Source organism: Saccopteryx leptura, chromosome 3 (genome assembly GCF_036850995.1).
Source record: "Saccopteryx leptura isolate mSacLep1 chromosome 3, mSacLep1_pri_phased_curated, whole genome shotgun sequence".
NCBI classification, from domain to species: Eukaryota; Metazoa; Chordata; class Mammalia; order Chiroptera; family Emballonuridae; genus Saccopteryx; species Saccopteryx leptura.
In genome coordinates, this window is record NC_089505.1 from 336488086 (window position 1) to 336497108 (window position 9023).

The window sequence follows — 9023 nt, forward strand, 5'->3', positions numbered from 1 at the left end:
GTAGAACTGTCAATATGATCCTGTGGTCACTGACTTGGGCCCAAAGGTCACTGGCTTGAGCAAGAGGTCACTGGCTTGTCTGGAGCCTGCCGTCAAGGCACATATGAGAAGCAATCAGTGAACAACTAAAGTGCTGCAGCTATGAGTTGATGCTTCTCATCTCTCTCCTTTCCTCTCTCTCTCTCTCTCACTCACTTAAAAAAATAATAATAATGTAGAACAGATTTTCAAGGACTTAGTGATGTTTTAAATGTATGAAGGTTGATTTATGGACAGAGATGAATAAAAAAATTACGAAGTTTTTTAGTTTGAATGATTAGATACCATTTAGCACATCCCAGTCATTCAGAAATGGTAGTTCATAAACAAAACATGTTTGCTTGTATATTCATTGATACTTAGAGTCACAACTGTACCACTAAGCACAGTGTGTTTCAAAGAAAAAAATTTTTTTTTTGGTATTTTTCTGAAGCTGGAAATGGGGAGAGACAGTCAGACAGACTCCCGCATGCGCCCGACCGGGATCCACCCGGCACGCCCACCAGGGGGCAACACTCTGCCCACCAGGGGGCGATGCTCTGTCCCTCCGGGGTGTCGCTCTGTCACGACCAGAGCCACTCTAGCGCCTGGGGCAGAGGCCAAGGAGCCATCCCCAGCGCCTGGGCCATCTTTGCTCCAATGGAGCCTCGCTGCGGGAGGGGAAGAGAGAGACAGAGAGGAAGGGAGGGGGTGGAGAAGCAAATGGGCGCCTCTCCTATGTGCCGTGGCCAGGAATCGAACCCGGGTCCCCCGCACGCCAGGCCGACGCTCTACCACTGAGCCAACCGGCCAGGGCCTCAAAGAAAATTTTATTAGACTAATTTCATTATGAAAAACCACCCTGGAAGTTATGTTTATTCCTAAATTCTTAGAATCTGAAAACTGGAAGAGCCCTTAGACACTATTTAATTTAATAACTCTGTTTACAGAGTAAGACATTGACACTCAGACTACAAGTTAATATCAATTGGTACAAATTGTTTGGAATGTATTTTGGTAGTATGGATTAAGAGCAGTAAAATTGTCATAGTTGAGTCTAGTAATTTTGCTTCCAAGAAACTTTAACCTAAGCAATAATTAGAAATACTATAAGATAGGTATTTATATATAATTACTTTTTGTAAAATATATTATTTTAAATATAAGTATATGTTAAATGGCCAAATGCATTATAGAAAGTAAATAATTTGTATATGTGTATATATACATGATTTATACAGACACATGATTTATTTTCAATTTATTCAACAAATATTTATTAACAATAAAACAGTCTCTACACTGAAATGGTCCATTACAATAAAGTTTTAAAAGATAATTCACTTTTTTTTAATTAAAACAACACCAATAAATTTCAATGTTAAGATTTTAGAAAAGTTAAAAAATTATCACCTATAATTTTGCTACCCATGGATAACTATTAGAGTGTTTTCACATACTTTTTTATATGTATTTCCAGATTGTCCTTCTCTATCTTATCATTTATCTGTCCTTGAGTCAATTTATTTGTCATTCATTCATTCATTCCAAATAAAAACTGAGCCAGGGTCATTTTAGTTGTACCTTGATATTTACTGAAGGCTACCACTCTTGTTTTAACTGAGAAAAAATAGATAATTGGGGCAAACAAAATCGTATGTTCTTAAAAAGTTTGTATTCCCCAAAAGCAGAGATGCCTTATTTTCAGCCTCCATTTAATGGGACAAAAAGCTACAGACAGTTTATAAAATGAAGGAAGTATCATATTTTTATTTCAACACATATTTGGTTTTTAAGGACATGAAAACATTATGTGGATGGTTTGAACCATAAAGAATTTTAAGAATGTATTTATTACTTAATGGAAATTTTTCATTACGTTTTCTCAGAAGTCTCCAGAACAATAAAAATAGAGAAATTCTGCAGCTACTTCAGTTGTTGAAGTATAGGGACCTGATATTCTAAAACTTCACATTTGAATCCTGAAAACTAAAGTAGCTTTAAAGTAAAAAATCCTCTACCTCCATTTAGTACCACATAGCAGAGGCTACATAAATGATACCTTTTCTTCACTAACAACAAAACCATATTGGTATGTTTTGTAATATTTTTTTTTCTTGTATCTCTTGGTTCAAGTCCCTTCTTAACACTTGTAGCATTGTGTGTTTTTTTGAAGTGATGGATTTTATTCTCATCTTCTAGTCATAATGGAATAAAAGAGACCAAACTGTTTTTCTTTAAATAGATGAAATCCTGGACAAAATATATAAAGACATCTTTGAAGGTTTGAACAAGAGGCAGTCACAACAGTGATCTCTCCGGGAGAAAGGGATAAGATGAGCCCTGTGGTGGCTCTGGCTTTCAGGCCACCATAGGAGAGCTTTCAGGCCATGGTACAGAGAGTGAAGGGACTCTTACAGAGCCCAGCAGTCTCCCTGTAAAGAAAGAGTTGAGAGTTTAGAAAAGTTAAGGAAGCAGAATTCACAGAACAGAAATTGGCGGGAAAGAGCTCCACAGAAAGGATAGAGGTAGACAGAGACAGAGAGAAAGAGAGCATATGACAGCACGTAAGCTTGAAGATACTAAATTCAATGGGGAATGTTCAGCTGAGTGCTGATCAGAGTGTGAGCATGAGGAAACCACCTGAGGGTGGGGAAGACCACTGGGAGGGAGAAGGGTAAACATCTGTGGAGCTAATTCAAGGCTAGGCATTTTTGGTTTCTCACCAGCCACAGCACATGATTTATTAAGTAAAGTACTCCAAAGGATATTGCCTTGGTAGTGGGGAAATATTAGTTACAGACTAAACTTAGCTCTAGTCTCATCCAATAAAAAGTGTAGAAGCAAAACTAAAAGATCATACTGTTCCCAAGTAATATAACTATATTCCAGAACTAATATTTAAAGTCATGTTTATTTATTTATTTTCAGTGAAAGGGGGGGAGGCAGAGATAGACTCCTGCATGCGCACTGACCGGGATCTACCCAGCAAACCCACACGAGAGGCTAGTTTCTCTACCAATCTGGGGAATTGCTCTGTTGCTCAGCATCCAAGCTCTTCTTAGCACCTGGGGTGGAGGCCATTGAACCATCTTCAGCTACCAGGGCCAATTCATTTCAATCAAGCTATAGCTGCAGGAGGGGGAGAAAGAGAGAGAGAGAGAAGAGAGAGGGGGAGGTATAGAGAAGCAGATGCTTCTCCTGTGTTCCCTGACCAGGAATCAAATCTGGAACATTCACACGCCAGGCTGACACTCTATTACTGAGCCAACTGGCCAGGGCCTTAAAGGCATGTTTAAATAAAGATATTTAGGACTGGCTGGTTAGCTCAGCTGGTTAGAGAGAATCATCTTTATGTCATAAGGTTACAGGTTCAGTTTCTGTTCAGTGCACATACAAGAATCACCCAATTAATGCATATAAGTAAGAAGAACAAGAAACTGATGTTTCTCTTTCTCTTTCATCAGTATAAACCATTTAAATAAAGATATTAGAGGAGTATGTAAATACCTTGCTTTAAACAAAGCTAAATTTATAGTGTCTGTCGCTTAATAAAAAACAAGAGGCATGAACAAGTAAGGATAATGCCCATAATAAGGAGAAAAATAGTCAATACAAACAGACCTGAAGTGACAAACAGAAGTGACAAAAATGATAGAATAAGTAGAAAAGGACATTAAACTAGTCATTACAACTTATGCTCGCTGTGCGAGATGAACGTGTTGAGAAAAAACATGAAAGATATTTAATAATTAAACTTCTAGAGATGAAAAGTATAGTATCTGAGATTAAGCAAACTAAACAGAATGGAATTTACAACAGATTGGACACTCTTAAAGAAAATATTAGTGATCTTTAAGACATACCAATAAAACTACTCAAAATAAAACAAGGAAAAAAGATGGAGAAAAAAGGGAACAGAGCATCAGTGAGCTATGAGAAACTTCAGTCACCTTAGTGGATGTAAAATTATGGTACCCAAAGGAGAGGAGAAAGTGTCAGAGAAAGAGAAAAAAATGAAGAAACAGTGGCTGAACATTTCCAAATATGATGGAAAGTATAAACATGGGAGATCCAGAAACTTCATGAATCCTAAGCACCAGAAATATGAAGAAAATAATCATCAAGTTGCTTAAATCCACTGAAAAGAAAAAATGTTTACAGTAACCAGAGAGAAAGAGGCATGCAGATGACAGTGATAGCAGACTTCTTGTTGAAAATGCAAGGCAAAAGACAGAGGAACAGCATCTTGAAGTACAGAAAAACAAATCATGTCAACTTAGAATTCTATATCCTGACAAAGGATCTTTTAAAAAACGGAGGCAACGTATTGATTTCTTCTCAAATATACAAAATCTAAATAATTTATCACCAGTAATCTTGCCTTACAAAGAATGTTTAGGAATGTTCTTTAGGCAGATAGACATGCTACCAAGCAGAAAGAAACCTACCTCCACACAAAAGAGTGAAGTCCTCGGGAGGATAACTATGTGAGCAACTGTAACAGACTTTTCCCCTCATCTTTAAAATTCCCATCAAAGATAATTGCATGAAACTAAAATATAACAATGTAAGGGGTGATGTCATAACATATGTGGTAGTAAAATAGATATGATGATAGTGATAGAAAAGCCGAGAGAGAAAGGATACTGTTTGTATAGTTCTTCCATGGTATGTGAAGTGGGACTTGAAGTCAGATTTTGATAAGTGAAATTTTTCAAAATAATTTTGTTGCTGTTACACATAAACAGCAATAAAATTTGACAAGTTAGTCATAAGATTTGACATCTTAGATTGCTAAATTAATTTGAAGTTAAAAATTGCATCTCACATGACCTGTGGTGGCGCAGTAGATAGAGCGTTGACCTGGAATGCTGAGGTTGCCGATTCGAAACCCTGAACTTACCAGGTCGGGGCATATATGGCAGTTGATGCTTCCTGCTCCTTACCCCCTTTTCTTTCTCTCTCTCTCTCTCTCTCTCTTTTTCTCTCTCCCCTCTCTAAAAATGAATAAATAAAGTCTTTAAAATTTTTGTAAAAAGAAAGAAAAAATTGCATCTCTATCTCAAAAAAATAATTTCTTACATATTTGTTTGACCTATTTGAAGACTAAAAATGTAGGTTGGTGGTATGAGATATCAACAGGGAATATTGCTTTGAAATATTAAAACCTAGATTTCTTTTTAACACATAACTTCCTTTGGACAGATTTGGGTATAAATTTTATAAGAAACAAGTGGACAGTATGAGCCATCACATTGAACGATTTACAAACAATTTTCTGCCTTTATTTTACTAGGCTTTGTTGTTTTAAGATGACAAAGTGAATAAATAATTCCAGCTCATACAAAATTGTTAAACAGAAAAAATGTGATGTCCATTCCTTTTTCTCACCTACTTTTGTGATTACATACTTCATACTAGGCCCTGTTACCTGTCCATGATCTCTCAGCTGTTGTAGTGTGTTATTTTATTATATTTTGCTCCCCTCCAAAATGTACCCATGTTGGTAAGTTGCACTTTGCTTTCCAAAGTAACGACTGTTAACTATAACTAATAGCCTCTTTGAGAACTGCATTTTGCTCATCACTACCTGGCCAACCAGCTGGGAAGAAAAGAGGAAAAGGGCAAATGACCTACTTCCTTTGAGTAATATTTAGGCAATTTTCCTAGCATTTTTTCTTAATTATTAGTGACTGATTTTTAAAAATTTCTTTCGCCTGATCTGTGGTGGCACAGTGGATAAAGCATCAACCTGGAATGCTGAGGTCACCGGTTCAAAACCCTGGGCTTGCCAGGTCAAGGCACATATGGGAGTTGATGCTTCCTGCTCCTCCCCCTCTTCTCTCCCTCTCTCTCTTCTCTCTAAAGGAAATTTAAAAATGTATCAATGTCTGTTAAAAAAATTTTTTTCACCAGGAAGGGGAAGGTGTAGGAGGGTGTACGGGGCATGAGTAGTGATGGACAAAGACTTAACTTGAAGGGGTGAACCCACAATACGTACGGTGTGCAGAGATGTCTTGTACAATTGGGCACCTGAAACTTGTATAATTGTGTTAATTAGTGTCATCCCAATAAATTAAATTTTTTTAAAAGGCTTATACCAATGAGCAGTAATTATACTATATTCCCTTAGTAATAATTCCTCATGTTTCTATTTGAAAAATAACTACGAGTTGCTCCTTCTGTTAGATTATCAGGGATGTCGAGGTTTGGAAACTGAGTCCGAGAGGGGTGACAAGAATAATCTGATAAAGCCTGAACTAGAACCTAAGTCTGCTGATCTCTAGTTAATTACAGTCTCAAAAAAGAAGGAAAATATACTGCTCACAAAAATTAGGGGATATTTCAAACGAATAAGAAGCAATTAAAAAAAGGCATTTGATTTTTTTTATTAAACAAGAACATCAGCAAAGCAATCGACAAGTCACAGAAAGTTGTTCAATTATGCAAATGAGCTGCAAAACCAACTTTTATTTCTTGGTGAAAATGCAGTATACAGAAGGCTGAAAGTACTGGAGTATCTGCATGTTCCCTGATCCCCTAATTTTTGTGAGCAGCATATTTTGATCAGTGACATTAGTTATCTACATGTGGGGGGCTGCTGGCAAAAACTGATCTAGACTTTTCAGAGTCTGACTGAGTAGACTTCGTTTGTTTTTAATCTCTGTTGGATATAAGGGCTGTTCTTCAAGGTAGACCTGCTGCTGCTATTGCTAAACCCAACTCTAGGAATGAAGTTCAACAGAATACCTACTGTTCACTGCAGTCGCGTCAATTCAATGGCCTCTTCATCCAGCTCTGTGAATGTAGTACTTTAACTGTTCTCTTTTCGCTGTCAATTTTTTCTTTTGTATTATTCTTTGGACTGGTTTTTTCTATCAGTTATGTCTATGGCTACAAACAAGAGTCCAAACAGTACTATTTATACAGTAAGGAAATTTATTTGCTCTCATAACTGAAATCCATAGGTGCAGGAGACTTAAAAGTTATCTCAGTCTAATCTAGCTTCTTTTCTTGACTTCCTGTGATATACTGACCTTGATACATTGGCTTAATCCTTAGCTGGCTTTCCTCTAATGGCACCATGGCTGTAATAGTCACCAGCTGCATGGCTGCATTTTATATAATCCAATCGTTTCCCACAGTGATCTTTTAAAGGTGAGGAGGCTTTTCCCCAGAAGTGCTGACTAACCTTCCCAAGAATTATTAGACCAAACTGGGTAACATGCCCCTCCTGGACAACACCCTATGATTTAAGCAGCTCTCTATCTGATTGGCTTTGGCTTGAATTTCCAAACAAGTCACATCCCTGGATCCTGGGGATAGGTTAAACTTCTCTGAGACACATAGGAAGGGGGGGGGGGATTTTTATGAAAAAATAGATTTTTGTTAAAATGGACAAAATTAGAATGGATGATGGGCAGGTAACCAATAATGTCTGTTTCAGTTTCTTTTGTTTTGTTTTTCCTTTTTGGGCTTCTCAAGTCAGTATGGAATGTTAAAGAGTGTAAGTTTTTGTGTAAGTCCAGCTTTCAGAGACCAACTCGGGCACTTGGCCAGGTTCCTTAACCCTCAATGTCTCAGTTTCTCTGCAGGAATTTTGTAAGGACTAAAAATAATGAAGCTAAAGGACTTAGCACATAAGGACTCAATAAATAAGTATAGTTGACATTTTTGCTGATTATTAAAATTATAAACAATAAGTGAAATAAAAATGCCTTTTGCCTGCTGCAGCCTATTCTATCCCAAGAAAGTTATTAAATCAAGTGAAGAAGAAAATGTTCATTAGAGAATGAAGGTGATACAAATACTATAAAATAGTACGTATAGTAGGCTTACTAGAAAATTAATATTATAATATAGGATGGTAGGCTTATTGTAAAATTCTTTCAACTTTTTGTGTGTTTGAATATTTTTATGATGACATGTTGAAAAAAAAAGTGAATTATAAGAATGACATTGTGGCAATGAAAACCACAGAGGGTGACTCAGAAGAACTAGAAGCCAAAATTTCTCCTCTCGAGGCAGCAGTAGTATGACTTAAATGACAAGTCATGTGAATTGCTGGAATGATACTGTCTGTCCCATCATGTCTCAAGCATTCTTTTTCTTTATGAGGAAATGCATGGTCTGAAATTCTGGGTTTCCTGCCTTGACTTTACTTGGTATTAACCATTCTGTATGAGCAGGCTGTGGTACAGAAGGATAATGACATATATATGAGTTCTCACTAACGAGTTCTGGACTTAGGCATTCACAGATAGAGGAGTAGGAGGGGAAATGTATATAGAAGGAGAGTCAGGAAAGTGACTTTTTTTGACTCTCTATTATGTATGTGCCAGAGCTCTGTAGTTGCAAGGATAAGTAAAATACCTTCTCAGCCTTCAGAGAGCTCAGACCTGGTGTCAGAAGACACCCCATCAGTAAGTACTTGTGGTACACAATAAAGAACTGCTGTAATAGTCCTGGCCGGTTGGCTCAGCAGTAAAGCATTGGCCCAGCATGTGGAAGTCCCAGGTTCAATTCCCAGACAGGGCACACAGGAGAAGCACCCATCTACTTCTCCACCCCTCCCCCTCTCCTTCCTCTCTGTCTCTCTCTTCTCCTCCCACAGCCAAGGCTCCATTGGAGCAAAAGTTGGCCCAGGGGCTGAGGACGGCTCCATGGCCTCCGCCTCAGGAGCTAGAATGGCTCCAGCCACAATGGAGTGACACCCAGATGGGCAGAGAATCACCCCCTGGTGGGCATGCCGGGTGGGTCCCTGTCAGGCACATGTGGGAGTCTGTCTGGCTACCTCCTCGCTTCTAACTTTGGAAAAATTAAAAAAAAAAAAAAAGAACTGTCATAATAAAATTGTACCTGAGAGCAAAGTAGAGATACAGTTACTAACGGATTCTCATAGGTCTTCCATTCAGATAGTTAAGAAAAAAATGTTAAATCTTGAGTTATTTCCACAGTATTTAAGAACACAGGAACCTGTTCTGTTGTTAACTCACTAAGCT

The 9023-nt window shown here is 37.7% G+C and overlaps 1 protein-coding gene across 4 annotated transcripts in view; it reads left to right on the forward strand.

Annotated features, from left to right (window-relative positions):
* VPS13B (vacuolar protein sorting 13 homolog B) overlaps positions 1 to 9023 on the forward strand; it is an 887459-nt gene that overhangs the window by 607560 nt on the left and 270876 nt on the right. The gene's annotated exons all lie outside the window — the stretch shown is intronic.